Genomic DNA, 21,885 nt, shown 5'->3' on the forward strand with positions numbered 1-21,885 from the left:
GCTTAACCAACTGAGCCACCCAGGTGCCCCTTTCTTTCTTTTTTTTTTTTTTAAAGATTTTATTTATTTATTTGACACAGAAAGACAGCTAGAAAGGGAACACAAGCAGGGGGAGTGGGAGAGGGAGAAGCAGGCTTCCCGCTGAGCAGGGAGCCCGATGTGGGGCTCGATCCCAGGACCCTGGGATCACGACCTGAGCTGAAGGCAGACGCCTAACGACTGAGCCACGTAGTCACCCCAGTTTTTTTCTTAAATAAATACTTCAGTATCTACATGTGGGCAAATATGTATGTATGTATGTACATTGTATGTGTGCAGGTGCACGTGCATTTGTGTGAGTGGAATAGTTACAGAGTTTGTAAACTTGAATTTGTGCCAATTTATATTCCCCTCCAAAATTTTGAAGGTTACTATTTTTTTCCTACTTTTCTCTTTTCCAAGGAATCTAGCAATCTTTACACTTTGCCATTTTGATATACATTTTTTTAATTAAAAAAAAATTTTTTTTAAAGATTTTATTTATTTATTTGAGAGAGAGAGAATGAGAGACAGAGAGCATGAGAGGGAGGAGGGAGAAGCAGACTCCCTACCGAGCAGGGAGCCCGATAAGGGACTCGATCCCGGGACTCCAGGATCATGACCTGAGCCGAAGGCAGTCACTTAACCAACTGAGCCACCCAGGCGCCCCCCAAAATTTTTTTTATTAACATATAATGTATTATTTGTTTCAGAGGTACAGGTCTGTGATTCATCGGTCTTACACGGTTCATAGCGCTCACCATAGCACATACCTTCCATCACCCAGCCACCTCATCCCTCCCACCCCCCTCCACTCCAGTAACCCTCAGTTTGTTTCCTGAGATTAAGAGTCTCTTATGGTTTGTCTCCCTTTCTGGTTTCGTCTTGTTTCATTTTTCCCTCCTTTCCCCTAAGATTCTCTGTCTTGTTTCTCAAATTCTTCATATCAGTGAGATCATATAATTGTCTTTCTTTGACTGACTTATTTCGCTTAGCATAATACCCTCTAGTTCCATCCACGTCCTTGCAAATGGCAAGATTTCATTTTTTTGATGGCTGCATAATATTCCATTGTATATATATACCACATTTTCTTTATCCATTCATCTGTTGATGGACATCTAGGCTCTTTCCATAGTTAGGCTATTGTGGACATTGCTGCTATAAACATTGGGGTGCATGTGCCCCTTCAGATAACTACATTTGTATCTTTGGGGTAAATACCCAGTAGTGCAATTGCTGGGTCGTAGGGTAGCTCTATTTTTCAACTTACCGAGGAACCTCCATACTTTTTCCAGAGTGGCTGCACCAGCTTGCATTCCCACCAACAGTGTAAGAGGGTTCCCTTTTCTCTGCATCCTCGCCAACATCTGTCATTTCCTGACTTAATTTTAGCCATTCTGACTGATGTAATTGATATACATTTCTTTTGTTCAGTAGAACTTAGTGGAAATGTTCTATATCTGTACTGTGCAACACAGTAACAGCTAGTCCTATGTGGCCATTGAGCACTTGAAATGTGGCTAGTGTGAGTAAGGAACTGAATTTTGAATTTTTTTAAAAAATTTTATTTATTAGAACACGCACACACAAGTAGGCAAAGGGGCAGGCATAGGGAGAGGGAGAAGTAGGCTCCCCGATAAGCAGAGTGATGCGGGATTCGATCCCAGTATCCTGGAATCATGACCTGAGCTGACGGCAGAGGGTTAACTGACAGAGCCACCCGCGTGCTCCTGATTCTTTTTTTAATTTTTATTTATTTATTTTAAGATTTTACTTATTTATTTGACAGCGACAGCAAGAGAGGGAACACAAGCAGGGGGAGTGGGAGAGGGAGAAGCAGGCTCCCCGCTGAGCAGGGAGCCCGATGTGGGGCTCTATCCCAGGACCCTGGGATCATGACCTGAGCCGAAGGCAGATGCTTAACGACTGAGCCACCCACCCAGGTGCCCTCGGATTCTTTTTTTTAAATAAAGATTTTATTTATTTGAGAGAGAGCTCATAAGAGAGAGTGGGAGCCAGAGTGTAGGGAGAGAGAGAGGGAGAGGGAGAAGCAGACTCCTTGCTGAGCAGGGAGCCTGATGATGTGATGATGTGGGGCTCCATCCCAGGACCCTGGGATTGTGACTGGAGCTGAAGGCAGACACTTAACTGACTGAGTTACCCAGGCTGAATTTTCAGTTGTCTTTAATTTTAATTTAAGTTTAAATAGCCTCATTTGTTTAATGGCTACCATTATTGGACAGTGCAATTATAAAGTAACTTCCTATACTTATTGACTATCTGGATATTTTTCAGTAAACTTGTCTGTTCAGATCTTTTGCCTTTTGTTTTTCTTTCTGAAGGAAATAGTTTTTTGTCAGTGGTGCAGATCTCATTTCCATTTTTGTTTTTTGATTTGACTGATTTAGGCTTTTTTTTTTTCCTGTCCATACATTTTTAATTGTAATGTAAACAGATTTATCAGTCTTTACCTTTTATGCTTTTCTAGGTTTTGAGTCGTTTTCCCCACTTAAAGATTATGAATTGAGTATAAATTTTTTTTTAAGATTTATTTATCAGAGAGTGAGAGAGCGCACACGAGAGCCCCTGAGCAGGGGGAGGGGCAGAGGGCAAGGCAGAGGAGAATGTCCCAGGATCCTGAGATCGTGTCCCGAGCCGAAATCAAGAGTTAGGAGTTCAACTGACTGAGCTACCCTGGCACCCTAAATTGAGTGTAAATTAAAAAAATTAGCTTCAGGGGCGCCTGGGTGGCTCAGTCGTTAAGCGTATGCCTTCGGTTCAGGTCATGATCTCAGGGTCCTGGGATTGAGCCCCGCATTGGGCTCCCTGCTCCGCGGGAAGCCTGCTTCTCCCTCTCCCACTCCCCCTGCTGTGTTCCCTCTCTCGCTATGTCTCTCTCTGTCAAATAAATAAATAAAATCTTTAAAAAAAAAATTAGCTTCAAAGGCATATCTTCCTTAAATAAAATACATGTTTTATTGTGAACAAATAAGGGGAATTCAGTTAATATCTTAGACTGTGCTGGTGGAAGATATTTTTTTTTTTTTTTTTTTTAAGATTTTATTTATTTATTTGAGACAGAGAGAACGAGAAACAGAGCATGAGAGGGAGGAGGGTCAGAGGGAGAAGCAGACCCCCCGCCGAGCAGGGAGCCCGATGCGGGACTCGATCCCGGGACTCCAGGATCATGACCCGAGCTGAAGGCAGTCGCCTAACCAACTGAGCCACCCAGGCGCCCTATTTTTTTTTTTTTTTAAAGGTTTTTTAATTTATTCATTCAAGGCACAGAGATACAGAGAGAGAGAGAGAATATGAGCAGGGGGAGAAGCAGGCCCCCCTCTGAGGAGGGAGCCTGATGCGGGGCTCAATCCTAGGACGGTGGGATCATGACCTGAGCCGAAGGCAGATGCTTAACCATCTGAGCCACCGAGGCGCCCCCCCCTTTTTTTTTAAAGTAGGCACAAGACCCTGGGAATAAGAGTCGCATGCTCTACCAGCTAAGCCATCCAGATGCCCCTAAAGGGAGACTTTTTTTTTTTTTAAGATTTCATTTATTTATTTGACAGAGAGAGACACAGCGAGAGAGGGAATACAAGCAGGGGGAATGGGAGAGGGAGAAGCAGGCTTCCCTCGGAGCAGGGAGCCCGATGCGGGGCTCAATCCCAGGACCCTGGGATCATGACCTGAGCCGAAGGCAGACGCCCAACGACTGAGCCACCCAGGCGCCCCTAAAGGGAGACCTTTACATGTTTCTGTCTGCAGAGCTTAACTCACTTTTTTGCATGAGTGCTAAGTATTTTTTTTCCCCCCACCGTTTTTTATTGGAGATGAAAAAGAAGATCTTGTTCTCACTTTCAGGAGAGCACAATTTGAATAAAGTTAGTCAACTATAATCAGTATTGTTTGCTAGGAAAACTGGTCAAATAACTCTTGTTTTGAGAAAGAAAATTATTCCAAGACACACCAGGGTATCCAAAGACCCTTTTGAGTTACGGTTGGATATGGGGAATTTTCTTTTCTTTACTTTTTTAAAATTTAGAGAGAGAGCGAGAGAGAGCACATGCACATGGGTTGGGGGGGAAGGAGAGGGAGAGAGAATCTTAAGCAGACTGGAGCACCATGTGAGGCTTGATCCCACGATCCTAAGATCACCCTGAGATTACTACCTGAGCCAAAATCAAGAGTCTGGCTCTTAACCTACTGAGCTCCCAGGCATCCGTTGACATTGGGAAATTTCTGTGATAATTCTTACTTCTGACCTTGCTTAAGAAAGCTAAAACTGGTTAATGCACATGTATTTAGTACTAGGCATCAGGTAACACTTACAAAATCTTATAGTGTCTTTTGAGTAATTTGATCCATCTTTTGGTAAAAATAATGTGAAGACTTTTCATTTGAAAATTCTTTGGCTACTGACATTTAAAACCTGATACTTCCTTTTAGAATGGACTGTCATTGGAGTTCACAGCTTGGGATGTCCCAAATCATCTTTAATCTTTAACCCACTGATGTCTGAATTATTTAGTAGCTGGTTTAGCTATACTCAGTTTCAAATAAAGTGCTTAATGGTGTTAGTGACTTATTTCTAAATTGTAACGTAAAAATTTTAATGTGTTCCTGTTGATTTATAGAGATTAGTATCCTGTATCATTTGAGTGGTTCAGACAAATTTTTTTTAAATGATTTATTTACTTATTTTGGAGGTAGAGATGGGTGGGGAGAAGGGACAGAAGGAGAGTGAGAGAGGAAATCTCAAGCAGACTCCCCACTGAGTGGGGAGCCTGATGCGGGGCTTGATCCCAGGACCCTGAGATCATGACCTGAGCCCAAATCAAGAGTTGGATCCTTAACCGACTGAGCCACCCAGACGCCCCCAATTTTTTATATTTAAATGGATTTTATCCATGAAACATATTAATGTATTAGGAAAGGTTTTCTCTCCTGTATTGTGTGTGTAATGTAAAAAAGAGTTGGATTACAAGATAAAGGTAATAAGAAAGACAGTTTTCATTTATTTTTTTTTAAATTTTTTTTAAAGATTTTATTTATTTGAGAGAGAGAGAGAGAGCACATGAGAGGGGGGAGGGTCAGAGGGAGAAGCAGACTCCCTGCCGAGCAGGGAGCCCAATGCGGGACTCGATCCCGGGACTCCAGGATCATGACCTGAGCTGAAGGCAGTCACTTAACCAACTGAGCCACCCAGGCGCCCAAAGAAAGACAGTTTTCAGATATATCAATCACTCAATAAAGACATAATAGGTAAAATAGGACTATTTTTTTATATTACTTTTTTGTTGTTTTTATTATGCACTACATTAATACACTGCATAACCTTCTAGAAGGGGTAGATGAGTATGACTGAGTTATTTTTCATCAATCAGGAAAATGCTTCCTTAATCGATATTCTCCAAACCCTTTGACACCTAGTAACAATTAACTCCAGAGACCTGCCTATCTCTTTGCATCAGACTCCACTGATATGGATAATAGGCAACCCTTTTTTTTCCTTGCCCCCGTTACTGAACCTGTGGATGTGTGCCGTGGCTATGCCGGGGATGCCCAAGCACACGGCCATGACACCGATCCCGGGCAGGATCTTGAACCACATCGCAGTGCGGTTGCCAGAGCCAAAAAAATATAGGACTATTTGTTTAAAGATTTATTTATTTTATTTTGGCAGGGAGGGACAGAGGGAGAGGGAGAGAGAGTCTTAAGCAGATTCTGCGTTGAGCAAGGAGCCTGATTCCAGGCTCAGTCTCAGGACCCTGAGGTCGTGACCTGAGCCAAAATCAAGAGTTGGACTAAACCACACAGTCGCCCCTGGACAGGTTATTTGTATTTGTGTTTGAATTATTATTATTTTAAAAGATTTTATTTATTTATTTGACAGAGAGAGCACAAGCAGGGGGAGCAGCAGGCAGAGGGAGAGGGAGAAGCAGGCTCCCTGCCAAGCAGGGAGCCCAACATGGGGCTGAATCCCAAGTCCCCGGGATCATGACCCGAGCTGAAGGCAGACGCTTAACCGACTGAGCCACCCAGGCGCCCCTGGACAGGTTATTTATTTATATTTATTTATTTATTTACTTACTTTTTAAAGATTTTATTTATTTGAGAGAGAAAGAATGAGAGAGAGAGAGCATGAGAGGGGGGAGGGTGAGAGGGAGAAGCAGGTTCCCCGCTGAGCTGGGAGCCTGATGAGGGACTCGATCGCAGGACTCCAGGATCATTACCTGAGCTGAAGGCAGTTGCTTAACCAACTGAGCCACCCAGGCACCCTGGACATGTTATTTAAACCAGTGTTCAAATAGTAATGTAAGAATCATCTGGGGAGCTTATTATAATATATATATATATTTTTAAAAAATTTATTTTTAAGTAGTCTACACCCAATGTGGGGCTCGAACTCACAACCCTAAGATTGGGTCACATGCTCGACAGACTGAGAAAGCCAGATGCCCCATATAATGCAGATTTTTATTAAGTAGGTCTGCAGTGTAGCCAGAGATTCTGCATTTCTTTCTTTCTTACATTTTTTTTTTTTTTTAAGATTTATGCATTTATTTATTTGAGAGTGAGCAAGCGGGGGCAGGAGCAGAGGGAGCAGGACAAGCAGACTCTGCACTCAGTGCAGAGCCCAACGTGGGGCCCAATCTCAACCCCGAGATCACGACCTGAGCCAGAACCAAGAGTCAGATGCCCAACCTACTGAGCCACCTAGGCACCCCCAGAGAGTCTGCATTTCTTTAAAGATTTTTTTATTTATTCATTCGAGACACAGAGATACAGAGAGAGAGAGAGCACGGGCAGGGGGAGAGGCAGAGGGAGAAGCAGGCTCCCCACGAGCCAGGAGCCAGACGTGGGGCTCGATCCCAGGACCCTGAGATCATGACCCGAGCCGAAGGCAGACGCTTAACCATGTGAGCCACTCAGGCGCCCTGAGAGTCTGCATTTCTTTTTTTTTTTTTAAAGGATTTTATTTATTTATTTGAGAGAGAGAGAATGAGAGACAGAAAGCACGAGAGGGAAGAGGGTCGGAGGGAGAAGCAGACTCCCCGCCGAGCAGGGAGCCCGATGTGGGACTCGATCCCGGGACTCCAGGATCATGACCTGAGCCGAAGGCAGTCGCTTAACCAACTGAGCCACCCAGGCGCCCGAGAGTCTGCATTTCTAACAAGTTCCCAGGCCATGCTGGTGCTTTGGTCTAAGGACCACATTTGGAGTTGTAGGGATTTAACTAAGCTTTCTCAATTTTCCTGATGTTAAAATAGAGATAATAATAGAACTTACCATTTGGGGTGTTAGGTGATCAGGTTAGAATGTATGAAAAGTTCCTTGTACAATGCCTGGTATAAGTACTGTTTGTTGATGTTACTGAAAAGTTAATAAATACATATTTTTTGTTTTGTTTTATGTTTTTCGCATGGGAAAACTAAATATTGTGAAGTTATTTCTTAGCAAATAAGCACAGGTTTGAGACTATTCTAATGAAAAGCCTTTAACCTTAGGGACCCCATTGGCCAGTTGTTTCCCAGGGTGAATGTGGAATCACACAGAGACTTAAACTAGCTCTGAACAACTTTGGGAACTCACTGAAAGATCCGTCTCCTCCTTCGGGAGATTCTGCACAAAATCCCACTCTTTACTTAGACATTGTGAACTGCCTGTGGAGAGGGCCATGTGGCAAGGAGTGGCAGGCAACCTCCAGGAGCTGAGTGACTCCTGTCCAAGAGCCAGCATGGAAACAGAAAGAGACTTGAAACCTGCCAACAAGTAAGCTTGTTAGTAGGCTTGGAAAAGAACCCAAAGCCTCAGATGAGTTCACAGTCCCAGATTTCAGCCTAGTGAGACCCTAAGTGGAAGACTCAGTTAATCCATGCTCAGAATCCTGACAACATAGAAATAGAGATAGGATCGCCTGGCTGGCTTAATCAGAAGAGCTTGCGATTGGGGCGCCTAGATGGCTCAGTCGTTAAGCATCTGCCTTCAGCTGGGGTCGTGATCCCGGGGTCCTGGGATCGAGCCCCGCATCGGGCTCCCTGCTCTGCGGGAAGCCTGCTTCTCCCTCTCCCACTCCCCCTGCTTCTGTTCCCTCTCTCGCTGTGTCTGTCTCTGTCAAATAAATAAAAAATCTTAAAAAGAAAAAATTTATGTTGTCTTAACCTAAGTTTCATGATTATAAATAATCGTAAAATAAGGGGCGCCTGGGTGGCTCAGTTGGTTAAGTGACTGCCTTCGGCTCAGGTCATGATCCCGGAGTCCTGGGATCGAGTCCCACATTGGGCTCCTGGCTCAGCGGGGAGCCTGCTTCTCCCTCTGACCCTCTCCCCTCTCATGCTGTTTCTCTCTCTCTCTCGCTCTCTAATAAATAAATAAATAAAATCTTTAAAAAATAATCCCAAAATAAATTTGTGTTGTAGAGGCCATATAATAGCAAACTAGTAGTAATACTAAAATTTGGTGGAGAGGGGAGCATGGCAGGGTTGGTCTTAGAATATTTGGCCTGGGTATTAAGGGATGATGGATAATCAGGTGAATATGGGTAAGGGCAATTTAAGCAGAGGGAAGAGCCGAAAAGAGGGAAGACTAAAAAAATGCAGGGAATGTTTGATGCATGGCTAATTTACCTGTGAGTATCGTAAAGTATAGTGAAAGATAAGGCCAGAAAACGTAGATTGGGGCCAAAATATGGAGAGTTGTAGAAGTTGGGCTGACAACTGTTTTTATTCTAGGAGCGGTAGAGAATTTTTATGCAGGAGATAACATCACATCTGTATTTGATCAGTTTGGGTCATTTGTAGGATTTATTGTTAGAGGGGTTTTGAGGGTTAGAGTAGGGCTGTCTTGAATTAAAAGGGTGTGGGGAGGTATACATTTTCTTCATATCATTCAGATTTTTTTCTCATTTTATATCTATTCTACCTACACCTATCCCATTTACAGTTCTCCAGCAGAAGCCTTTACTGAAGTTCTGCTAGTCTTCTGAAGTTCTCACACATACAGGAGGTTGTGGAATGCTGTTCAGCACAACAAAATGTTACTATGCTTGACATGAAAAAAGCAAAACTTTCCCAGTTACTCTAGCTCATGTTGATTTTTCTTATTTCTGGATTCCTGAGTGACTCTTCTTTCCAAAGCACTGTCCTCTGTACCCCTGGCCTTCAGGTTTGGGCAGGTGGTAAATCAGTCAGGTCTGTGTGTTGCACAACTCCCAAGAATGGCTCCATACTATGTTCTATGTGAATACTGTTCCCTGGAGTCAAATACCGCAGTAGCTTTGGGGTACATGCCGCTCTTTGTGAAAACACCATTAAATATCGATTATTTCCCATTTTTTCATTTAGTACTGGATTTGCTTCATGTGTATTTCCCAGGTTTGTTTTCTAGCTGACAAGATGTAGCAAATGACACAGATTTAATGAAAATGATTGTTTTAACTTTCTGTGGACCTCCCACCAGGAATTTGTAGATGAATTCAAGGGGTTTTGAAAGTTGTCTATGAAGGATATTTAAGTTTTAATGCTTTAAAGCTAATCTTAAAAGTTGTGTGAGCATGTTTGTGATTTGAATTGTGTGTGCCTTGAAACACTATAATTTGTAAATGGCTTTATTATACTTTGTATCATTTTTAGATATTTTCTTAATATGTATTTAATCAAACATTTTTGTCAGTCTTCTTAATTACCTAGATGAGGTTTGACCACTTTATACATTTACTTCACTTTATTGTTTGTGAACTTTGTTTCAGAGTTAGGATTACTGTATTATTTTTTACTTTATTGAGATTTATTTATTATTGAAAAATAATTAACATACAATATTGTATTAGTTTCAGTTGTACAACAGTGATTCAGTATTTATATATATTATGAAATGTATATAATTTGTCATCATACAGAGTTTTTACACTATCATTGACTGCATTCTCTATGCTCTACATTATATCCCTTTGTCTTATTTACTTTACAACTAGAAGATTGTACCTCTTAATCCCCTTCACCTGTTTGGCCCAGCCCCACTCCCCTTCCTGCTGGCAACCATCAGTTTGTCGTCTATATCTATGGGTCTGTTTCTCTTTGTTTTGTTGGTTGGGAAATCATACGGTATTTGTCTTTGCATTATTTCACTTAGCATAATACTGTTTAGGTCCATCCATGTTGAAATTTAAAATAAATATATTTTAGTTATAGTAATATATAACAGGTTTCCTTCATTTTGCAAAAGTTTCATGAACTATTTAAATTATAGAAATAATATTAACTTGGAAAAAATCACTTATTCTGTTATTTCCTTCTAGTCTTTGATACATTTTTTTCTGTGTGGTTGTAATTAGTCTCTCAGTTTCTATTCTGCTTTTTCATGTTAAAAAATACTTTTATGTGTCATTTTGTGGTGTTGCTAATAATAACCCTTTTTTATGGCTGAAGAATATTCCATTAAGTGGTTACATCATAAATGCTCAACAGTATTAAAATTAGAAAACTTAAAATGGCCACTTTAATGCTGTAGGGACTATCTTTTTATTTTCTACTTACACAGAGCCCTGGTACCTCACTCCAGTATTTTGATTTAGAAGTTTATTTTAAAAATTACCGTGCAGTAAAAAAATGGACCTTTTTGTTACATGGTTGTGTGAATTTAAAACATGTAACCACCACCACTATAGTCAGGTACGAGCCAGGAAACTCTTCTTGCTATCCTGCTAGTTACCCTCCACTTGTCCCTAACCCTTGGCAACCACTGATCCGTTCTTCATCACTAGTTTTGTCTTTTGAGAATATTATATAAATGGTATCATTTAGCCTATGACCTTTTGAGACTGGGTTTCTTTAATTCACTTTAATGCCTTTGAGATTCATCTATGTTGTTTTGTGTATTAATAGTTCATTCCTTTTTATTGCTGAGTGGTATTTCATTGTGCTGATGTATAATGGTTTATCCATTCACTGTTGAGGAATGTATTGGTTGTTTCTGTTTTGGCAAATAAGAATGGAGTTGCAATAAATATTTGTGGGCAGACTCTCCTTTGAACGTTAAGTTTTCATTTTTCTAGTGTAAATACCCAGAAGTGGGATTGCTGCATGATTGGTAAGTGTATGTCTACCTTTGTAAGAAACTGGGAAATTTTCAGAGTGGCTATATCCTTTTGCATTCCCATCAGTAGTCTATTTGAAATGCAGTTGTTCTTCATCCTTGCTAGTGCTTGGTACTGTCAACATTTTTTTTATTTTAGGCCATTTTTTTTGTTTTGTTTTTTAGAGATTTTATTTATTTGAGAGAGAGAGCGAGAGAGCGAGAACATGAGCGGGGGAGGGGCAGCGGGAGAGGGAGAAGTAGACCCCCCCCCAACACACACCGCCCCCAAGTAGGGAGCCTGATGTCACAAAGGATACCAGGATCCTGAGAGCCAAAGGCAGACGCCTAACCCACTGAGCCACCCTGGCACCCCTATTTTAGCCATTCTAATATGTGTGTAGTGGTAAATCATTGTGATTTTGATTTCCCTATGGCTTATGTTGTTGAGCATCTTTTTTTTCTTTCTTCCTTGTTGTTAACTGAACTAAGTGTCTTTACTGGGGAAAGCCAGGATTACAAGGGGCGACTTAAGAGTTGGCATTGGGGCCCTTTTTTTGCCAAAGATGGGCACAACATTGACAAAGCATCGGTTGTATTGCATCCGCCACTTGGCTCGGCCTGTCTTCTTTTCCTTGTTTGGCCACCTTGGGAGTCTCCCCTCTTACTTTCCCAGCACGGGCCAGGGAACCATGGACTTTACCTCCAAGCCTGCGGCCGGCTACTTCCACGGTGGTCAGAGCCTCTGCTCCACACTGACCCAGGGTACCCTCATCCTCTAGAGATGTGCCTGCCAGGAACACTACTTGATCTTGTGGAGCAGTGCCCTCCAGCGAGGCTGCATGAGCCTTGATCTGGGCGACTGTCTCCTGCCCAGTCACCTTGAGGGTGTGGAGCTCCTGGGCGCAAAGAGCTGCATGTCGGAGACAGAACTGCGGTTACCGCAGCTGCTACCGCACAGATGGAGTGACGACAGAGGAAGCGGCAAGGGTGCTGCATCCTCACCGCCTGCCGTGGGCCACGTCACTCTTGAGCATCGTTCTACATGCTTATTTTCCAGCTGTATATCGTCTTTGTTGAAGTGTCCGTGAAAGTCTTCTGCCCACTGTTTAACTGGGTTGTTTATTGTTCTGCTGATGGGATTTGAGAATTCTGTGTGTATACTGGGTACAAATCCTTTGATGGATGTGATTTGCAGATTTTTTTCTTTTTTTTAAAGATTTTATTTATTCGTAAGAGACAGAGAGACAGAGAGAGAGAGAGATGCAGAGGGAGAAGCAGGCTCCCTGCTGAGCAGGGAGCCCGATGCGGGACTCGATCCTAGGATCCTGGGATCATGACCTGAGCTGAAGGCAGACGCTTAACCATCTGAGCCACCCAGGCGCCCCGCAGATATTTTCTTTTCTGATTATAGGGGAAAGCATTCCGTCTTTGATAGTTAAGTGTACTAGCCGTAGGTTTTTTGTAAACAATTGTCAGGTTGAGGAAGCTCCCTTTTATCTTTATATTTATTTATTTATTTTTTTAAGATTTTATTTATTTATTTGTCAGAGAGAGAGCACACACAAGCAGGGGGAGGAACAGGTAGAGGGAGAAGCAGGCTCCCAGCTGAGAAGGGAGCCCGATGCGGGACTCGATCATAGGACCCTGAGATCATGACCTGAGCTGAAGGGAGACGCTTAAACGACTGAGCCACCCAGGCGCCCCCTTTTATCTTTGGTTTACCAAGAGTTTTTGTTATGAATGGATGTTGAATTTTGTCCGATGCTTTTTCTGACTCAATTGCTAGGATCATTTTGCTTAAGTTTTAGACTATTAATATGGTGGATAACATTGATTTTTGAAGTTTGAATTGGCTTTGCATTCCTGGGGCAAAAAATAGTTAACCTGGTGGTGGTGTATTACGCTTTTTATGTATAGCTGGATTTGCTACTATTTCACTGAGGATATTTACAGTTCTGTTCATGAGGGATATTAATCTGTAGTTTTCTTCTATTGTCTGTGTCTGGGTTTTGATATCAGCATAATGCTGGCCTCGTAAAAATCAGTTGGGAAGTCTTCCTTCCCTATTCTGTTTCTTGAGGGAGATCACATTCTATCATCATTCCTAGATCAGTATTTGTGAATTCAACTACTTGCTAAAATTTACTCCTTTATTTTTAATTTTAATTTTTTTAAAGATTTTTATTTATTTATTTGACAGAGAGAGATACAGCGAGAGAACAAACACAAGCAGGGGGAGTGGGAGAGGGAGAAGCAGGCTTCCCGTGGAGCAGGAAGCCCGATGTGGGGCTTGATCCCAGGACCCTGGGATCATGACCTGAGCCGAAGGCAGACGCTTAACGACTGAGCCACCCAGGCGCCCCTTAATTTTTATTATTTATTTTATTTAAAAGATTTTACTTATTTATTTGACATTGAGGGAGACAGCGAGAGAGGGAACACAAGCAGGGGGAGCGGGGGAGGGAGAAGCAGACTCCCTGCCGAGTAGGGAGCCGGATGTGGGCCTTGATCCCAGGACCTGGAATCATGACCTGAGCCGAAGGCAGACGCTTAACGACTGAGCCACCCAGGTGCCCCTTTAATTTTTATTATTTTTTAAAAGATTTTATTTTTATTTATTTGAGAGAGAGAGGGAGAGAACACTGAAGCGGGGGGGGGGGGGAGCCGCAAAGGGAGAGGGAGAAGCAGGCTCCCCACTGAGCAGGGAGCCTTATTTGGGGCTCCATCCCAGGACCCTGGGATCATGACCTGAGCTGAAGGCAGACTCTTAACTGACTGAGCCTCCCAGGTGCCCCTTATTTTTTATTTTTAGGGAGAACGTGAGTGAGCCTGGTAGGGAGGGAGACAGAGGAGGAGGGAGAGAGTCTTAAGCCCAGCATGGAGCCTGACACAGGACTTGATCTCATGACCATAAGATCATAACCTGAGCTGCAGTAAAAAGTCAGAAGCATAACGGATTGAGCCACCCAGGCACCCCCTAAGGTTTATTCCTAACACTGAAATCAATACTCATTTCATTTTTTTGGTCATTCATGGACATGTACAGTGTGGCAAAAAAATTTGACTCACCTGATGTGAATATTCCCACCTGAGGTCCCTGCTCTGCCTTCTTATTTCACCTCTCATAGTGAAAATGTGTCCTTTTTGTGGCCTATTTAGTGCCTTGGCTTTTGCATTTTTGTTGGTGCTCTCACTGTTTAAAATGGCCCCCAAGTATAGTGCTGAAGTGCTGTCTAGTATTCTTAAATTCAAGAAAGCTGTTAAAAAAACCTGAGATGTTCCTTATGGAGAAAATTGCCTGCGTTAGATAAGCTTTGTTTAGGCATGAATTTTACAGTGCTGTTGGCCAGGAGTTCAGTGTTAATGCATTATTTTTTTAATTTTTTTTTTTTTTAAGATTTTATTTATTTATTTGAGAGAGAGAGAATGAGAGACAGAGAGCATGAGAGGGAGGAGGGTCAGAGGGAGAAGCAGACCCCCTGCCGAGCAGGGAGCCCGATGCGGGACTCGATCCCGGGACTCCAGGATCATGACCTGAGCCGAAGGCAGTCGCTTAACCAACTAAGCCACCCAGGCACCCAGTGTTAATGCATTATTAATATGTATTAAATAAGATGTCTTTAAACAGAAGCACATAAAATCAAAGTTGTATTGATTAGTTGACAAAAATGTGAGCAGAGTCTTTCAGGAACCTAACTCTGTATTTCCTTTAGGAGCAATGATTTAGTATTTGCTAATGTAGTGTTTGCAGTTACTTAATAGAACATAACTGTTGTGAATAATGAGAATTGATAGTTCGTAGAACTGGTGTTATTTCTTCTGTAAATATCTGATATAATTCACCAGTGAAAATTTCTGGGTCTGGAGATTTCTTTTACAGAAGCTTTTTAACTATGAATTCAATTTCTTGTATAGCTACAGAACTATTAAGATTGTCATCTTGGGGCGCCTGGGTGGCTCAGTCGTTGTATGTCTGCCTTCGGCTCAGGTCGTGATCCTGGGATCCTGGGATCTAGCTCCGCATTGGGCTCCCTGCTCCGCGGGAAGCCTGCTTCTCCCTCTCCCACTCCCCCTGCTTGTGTTCCCTCTCTTGCTGTGTCTCTCTCTGTCAAATAAATAAAATCTTAAAAAAAAAAAAAAAGATTGTGTCATCTTGGGTAGGTTTTAGGAGTTTGACCAATTCCCAGAGTTGGTCATCCAATTCCCAGAAGTTGGTCAACCATTTCATTTAAGTTGTTGAATTTATGTCTGTAGAGTCTTTTGTAGTATTCCTTTATTGTTTGCGGAGTCTGTAGTGATATACCCTCTTTATTCCCGATACTGGTAATTTGTGTTTCTTTTTTTCTTTGTTCCTTTTATTGGAGGTTTATCAGTTTTATAGATCTCTTGAAAGAACAGCTTTTGGTTTCTTTAATTTTTCTGTTTTTCTGTTTTCAGCCTCATTGATATTTACTCTTATTTTTATTACCACTAGCAGTCACTTTCCATTCTCACCTCCTCTCAGCCTCTGGTAACCACTAATCTACTTTCTGTGTCTGTGGATTTTCCTATATTGGATTCATATGAATGCAATCATACAATAAGTATGTGGCCTTTTGTGTGTGACTTCTTTCATGTAAGATAATGTTTTCAAAGTTCATCTGTATTGTAGCATGTGTCCTTTTTATGCCTGATGGATAATATTCCATGGTATGGATATACTCCCTTTTATCTGTTCATCAGTTGATAGGCATTTGTGTTGTTGCCACTATTTGGCTATTGTGAATAATGCAGCCATGAACATTGTATGTACAACTTTTTGTATCAACGCTGCTGAGCAACCCACCTGTAGACTGTGGGTTCCAGCCCACATTTCCCTGCTGCATGTGGAACAGGAGGTTGCTGGAGACAACACTCCTGCCCTGCAGTGTTCTAGAGAGTGACAACATAAGAGAGGACCTTTTGTAGAGGGAGCAAAACTGAAAAATAACCAAAACAATTCTTTTTGGTTTTTAAATTCTTTTTGTTATATATCTAGGAGTGGAATTGCTAGGTCGTATGTTAGCTCTTTGTTTAACTTTTTGAGGAGTTGCCAAACTGTTTTACCATCTGTTTACATTGTTACCAGCAATATTTGAGGATTCTAATATCTTCACATTCTTGCCAATCCTTGTGGTTTTCCTTTTTTTTTTTTTAAATAATCATAGCCATTCTAGTGGATGTGAACTGGTATCTCATTGTGGTTTTGATTTGTATTTTCCTAATGAATAATGATATTATTCATGTGCTCTTTTAAAAGGTGCTTTTCACAGCATCCTTTCTTGTGTTTACTGACCATTGTCTGTCTTCTTTGGAGAAATGTCTATTCATATACTTTGCCAATTTTTTAATTGGGATATTTGTCATTTGTTGGTTCATAAGAGTTATTTATTTTTTTTTAAAGATTTTATTTATTCATTTGACAGAGACAGCGAGAGAGGGAACACAAGCAGGGGGAGTGGGAGAGGGAGAAGAGGCCTCCCGTGGAGCAGGGAGCCCAATGCGGAGCTCAGTCCCAGAACCTGGGATCATGACTTGAGCTGAAGGCAGACAACGACTGAGCCACCCAGGCGCCCCAAGGGTTCTTTGTATATATTGCATGCATAGAAGTCTCTCTTTTTAAAGATTTTATTGATTTGAGAGAGAGACAGAGGGAGCACAAGCAGGGGAGGAGAGGCAGAGAGAGAGGGAGAAGCAGGCTTCCCGCTGAGCAGGGTGCCTGATGCAGGGCTCGATCCCAGGACCCTGGAATCGTGACCTGAGCCTAAGGCCGACAGACGCTTAACCATCTGAGCCACCTAGGCACCCCCCATACAAGTCTCTTATCAGATACATCATTTGAAATCCATTCTGTGGGTTGTTTTTTCACTTTCTGTGTTTGTTTTTAAGAGTTTATTTTTTTATTTTTTAAAAGATTTTATTTGTCAGAGAGAGAGGGAACAGAAGCAGGGGGAGTGGGAGAGGGAGAAGCAGGCTTCCCGCAGAGCAGGGAGCCCGATGTGGGGCTCCATCCCAGGACCCTGGGATCATGACCCGAGCCGAAGGCAGACGCTTAACTGCTGGAGCCACCCAGGCCCCCTAAAGACTTTATTTTTAGGTTATCTCTATACCCAACATGGGGCTTGAACTCACAATCCTGAGATCAATAATCTCATGCTCTCAGCAGCTGAGCCAGCCAGGTACCCCTGTTTTTTCACCTTCTTGATATGTCCTTTGACATACAAAAATTTAAATTTTGAGTAAAGTTTTTTTGTTTGTTTGTTTGTTTTTCCCCCCAATCATTAGGTAATTTCTGTTTCTCTGTTTTCATGTTCACTTCCTCTGCTATTGATTTGTTCAGTGAGGTGTTTTTTTGTTTGTTCGGTTGTTTTTCAGTTCTAAAATTTCCATTTGGTTCTTCTTTATATTCTACTTTGTATCTTCCTCTTCAAGACTGTTTACCTTTATTTGGAGCATTTTTATGATAAGTGCTTTTAAGTCTTTGCGAAACATTTCCCGTCAGCGTTATCTTGTTGCTTCTATCTTTTGATTTTCTTTCCCAAGCAAGTTGAGGTTTTCCTGGGTCTTGCTATACCAAGTAAATTTAGATTGCAATTGATACTCTGTGTCTTGTTTAAGTTTAATGGAGAATGTTAATAGTTTTGTTTTAGCAAACAGTTGACTGAATTGTGTTGAGGCTTCAAGTTTTGACCAGCCTTCTGTGGGTTGTTGTCTCAATGTCAGTTAAGTCTTCAAAGACTTTTGACTGCTATTTGGATTTGTCCTTTGTGTGAACCGTGGTAGTAGTATCTGGGATTTGGGTGGTGGTCTTCCCTATGGGTTGTGAAACTATGGCCTGTGGGCCAGATGCAGTTCACTGCCTATTTTTATAAATAAGATTTTATTGGAACACAGCCGTGCCCACTTGTTGGTATTTTTTGTGGCTGCTTTCATACTTTATTGGTCACAGTTGAACAGTTGTGACAGAGACTGTTAGTTCCACAAAACCTAAAATATTTAGTGTTTGGCCCGTTGTAGAAAAGTTTTGCTGACCCCAATCTACCCTATAGTTCAGTTCTCAAAGTCTATCTATTCTGTTTTAGAATCTAGTCCACGTATGCACAGTTCAGGTGTTAGCTGAGGAGTTCGTTCACAACTTTAAGGGGTCACTTTCCTGAGTTCTTTTGTCTGATTCCTTGGAACTCCCATTTTTCATCTTTGGCCAGAAATTTTCTTTATTCCACTCTGTTTTTCCTACAACTGTGTCCCCCTTGGGCTAAGCAGCAGGAAACAAGAGAGGCTAAAAGAGCAATGGGGTTTTGTCTCATTCTTTTGGTACCATAACTCCTCTGATATGGAGGGGAAGGTTTCTCTCCTTTGAGAGTTTTAAGCACCTACTTAACTCTGTTGCTGTTGTTGCCACAGAATTACTTGGATTTTGAGGTATGAGAGAACAAGGAAAATTAAAAATAAAAGTAAGAAAGAAAATGGGGGGAAATTCTCGCTTTGTTGCTGAGCATTAGGAGACTCCTATCCTAATGGAACTATCTACACTGATGCCTGTATCCAGGTTTTGGGCTGTGTTGAGTTCACTTTGAGAGATACCCGGAGGGGAAAATTTGCTATCAATGCCAGTTGGTGGTATTTTGAATTCTGGTCTTCTCCAATCTGTCTGCTACCATTCACTTTGTTGGATTTGATTTGTTAATATTTTGTTAACGATTTTTGCATCTATGTTAATGAGAGATAATGATCTGTAGGTTTTTTTCCATTCTGGTTTTGGTATTAGGGTATTGCTGACCTCAGAATGAGTTAGGAAGTATTCCTTCTGCTTCTGTCTTCTGGAAAGGATTGTAGAGAATTGGTATAATTTCTTTCTTTCTTTTGTTTTTTTTTAAAGATTTTATTTATTTATTTGACAGAGACAGCAAGAGAGAGGGAACACAAGCAGGACGAGTGGGAGAGGGAGAAGCAGGCTTCCCGCTGAGCAGGGAGCCCGATGCGGGGCTCGATCCCAGGACGATCCCAGGGCCCTGGGATCATGACCTGAGCCGAAGGCAGCCGCTTAACAACTGAGCCACCCAGGCACCCCTAAATAAATAAATTAAAAAAAAAAATGTTTAGTAGAATTCACCAATGAACCAGCGTGGGCCTGGTGTTTTCTGTTTTGGAAGGTTATTAATTATTTATTCTATAATAATAGATAATAGATAAAGGCCTATTCAGATTGTCATTTTCTTCTTGTGTTTTGACAGATTACGTCTTTCAGGGAATTGGTCCATTTCATCTAGGTTATCAAATTTGTGGGCATTGAGTTGTTCATAATGTTCTTTTATTATCCTTTCAGTGTCCATGGGATCTGTAATGATGTCCTCTCTTTCCCTTGTAATACTAGTAATTTGTGTCTTCTTTTTTTCTTAGCTTTAGGTTTATTGATTTATTGATTTTTCAGAGGACCAGCTTTTGGTTTTACTAATTTTCTCTGTGATTTCCTGTTTTAAGTTTCACAGATTATTGCTCTCATTTTTATTATTTCTTTTTTTAAAGAAGATTTTATTTATTTATTTTTAAAAGATTTTATTTATTTGTCAGTAAGATTGAGAGGGAGAACAAGCAGTGGGAGCAGCAGGCCGAGCAGGCCACCCAGGCGCCCCTAGTTCATAATATTTTAAAATTTCTTTTGAGATTTCCTCTTTAGCCTGTGTATTATTTAAAAGTGTGTTGTTTAGGGGCGCCTGGGTGGCTCAGTCAGTGAAGTGTCTGCCTTCGGCTCAGGTCATGATCCCAGGGCCCTGGGATCGCCCTGGGATCGAGCCCCGCATTGGGCTCCCTGCTCAGCGGGAAGCCTGCTTCTCCCTCTCCCACTCCCCCTGCTTGTGTTCCCTCTCCCACTGTCTCTCTCTCTGTCAAATAAATAAATAAATAAAAATCTTAAAAAAAAGGTGTGTTGTTTAATCTCCATGTATTTGGGGACTCTGTCTTTTTTTTCTTTCTTTTAATGGCTGTGGTTTTTAAAATTTTTTTAAGTTTTTTTATTTTTTTAAGTGAGCTCTAGACCCAACATGGGGCTTGAATTTACAACCCCGAGATCAAGAGTTGCATGCTCTACTGACTGCCAGCCAGGTGTCTCTCTAGCTATCTTTCTGTTATTGATTTCTAGTTTTAATTCCACTGTGGCCCAAGAACAGATGTAGCATGATTTCTATTCTTTTAAATTTATTAAGATGTATTTTATGACTCAAAGTATGCTGTATTTTGGTGCATGCTCCATGTGAGCATGAGAAGAAGCCATTTACTTTGCAGAATCCTCAGTTGCTCCTTTCATTCTGCTCAAGTTTTATAGCTACATTCCAGTGGGAGTGACAGGATGGAATATATTTACCCCATCTTACCTGGAATTGGGATGCATCCCTATTTTTGGAGTATTTCCTTTGGGGAGATTAGAAATATGGTTGTTTATAATTTGCTCTTTGACATACTGCCTTTTTTAAGGGTTGTACCAATTTATATTGATTGCTACCAAGAATGTATCTGATCACCAGTTTTGCCACATAGTAGATACATTTTAGGGCTAACGTTTTTTGTTTAGAAGTTACGAGATAGTTGGGAAGTTAAATTATAATGAAATTATATTGCCTTACATGGCTATAAAAGGTTTTTTGTTTTTTGTTAAGATTTTATTTATTTGACAGAGAGATAGCAAGAGAGGGAACACAAGCAGGGGGAGTGGGAGAGGGAGAAGCAGGTTCCTGCTCAGCAGGGAGCCTGATGCGGGGCTTGATCCCAGGACCCTGGGATCATGACCTAAGCTGAAGGCAGATGCTCAACCGACTGAGCCACCCAGGTGCCCCATAAACCTGTATTTTTGTTGTTGTTGTTGTTACCCCTTCTTCCTTTACCAACTCCCCTCTTAACACTAGTTCTGTTTTGTTTTTTTAAATTTCCGCTTGGAAGTAGACAAAATGGAGATGAAGGTATGGCTGCTGTGAAGTGAAGGAAGGCACTAAACTGACGTACTCCGGGGGCGGGGTGGCAGGAACATTTTCTTCTGAAACCTTTTCTTGTTTTCTCCATGTAGGGTAAGAGATTTAGGCGGAGACCAAGGATGATAGTATCATTATAAATATCGTCAGTTTTTTTTTAAGATTTTATTTATTTGAGAGAGAGAGAGAGCCTGGGAAGAGCACCAGCAGGGGGATGGGCAGAGGGAAAGGGAGCAGCAGACTCCCCACTGAGCAGGGAGCCTGATGCAGGGCACGATCCCAGAACCCTGAGATCATGACCTGAGCTGAAGGCAGATGCTTAACGGACTGAGCCACCCAGCTGCCCCTAAATATTGTGAATTTTAAAAAGTCAGGTCTTTAGATTTGTAAGCTAATGGAAGGAGCAGTTCTTGGCTAATATCTTAGGTTGGCTTAGGTTAGGATTAATGTGCAAACACTCTATCTTACTGTCATATCTTCGGAGATTCAGTATATGGAACATTTGATTTATTTAAATATTTATTGAGGACTTATATGTCAGGCATCATTCTGAGATCTGTGGATGTAGGAGTGAACAAATGAGGGGAAAAAAAATCCCTGTCAGCATGAAACTTTACAATATGTGGGTGGGGTAGAAACAGGCAACATAGTAAATACATGAATTATATACATATTACGTTAGTGATAAATGCTGTGGGGAAGAGGAAAGCAGCATGGCTGGGGAATGCTGAGCTGGGATTGGAGTGGTTTGCAATTTTAATTGGGTATTCAAGGAAACCCTCCCTGAGAAGTTGACCTTTTTTTTTTTTTT

The 21,885-nt window shown here is 41.6% G+C and overlaps 1 protein-coding gene and 1 pseudogene across 4 annotated transcripts in view; one reads left to right on the forward strand and one right to left on the reverse strand.

The window, feature by feature from the left end:
- ASXL2 (ASXL transcriptional regulator 2) overlaps positions 1 to 21,885 on the forward strand; it is a 148,214-nt gene that overhangs the window by 7,031 nt on the left and 119,298 nt on the right. The window lies entirely within an intron of this gene.
- On the reverse strand, positions 5,301 to 5,629 carry LOC102744827 (NADH dehydrogenase [ubiquinone] 1 alpha subcomplex subunit 1 pseudogene; annotated as a pseudogene).

This window comes from Leptonychotes weddellii, chromosome 10, assembly GCF_054177405.1.
Source record: "Leptonychotes weddellii isolate Sample4059 chromosome 10, ASM5417740v2, whole genome shotgun sequence".
Classification (NCBI taxonomy): domain Eukaryota; kingdom Metazoa; phylum Chordata; class Mammalia; order Carnivora; family Phocidae; genus Leptonychotes; species Leptonychotes weddellii.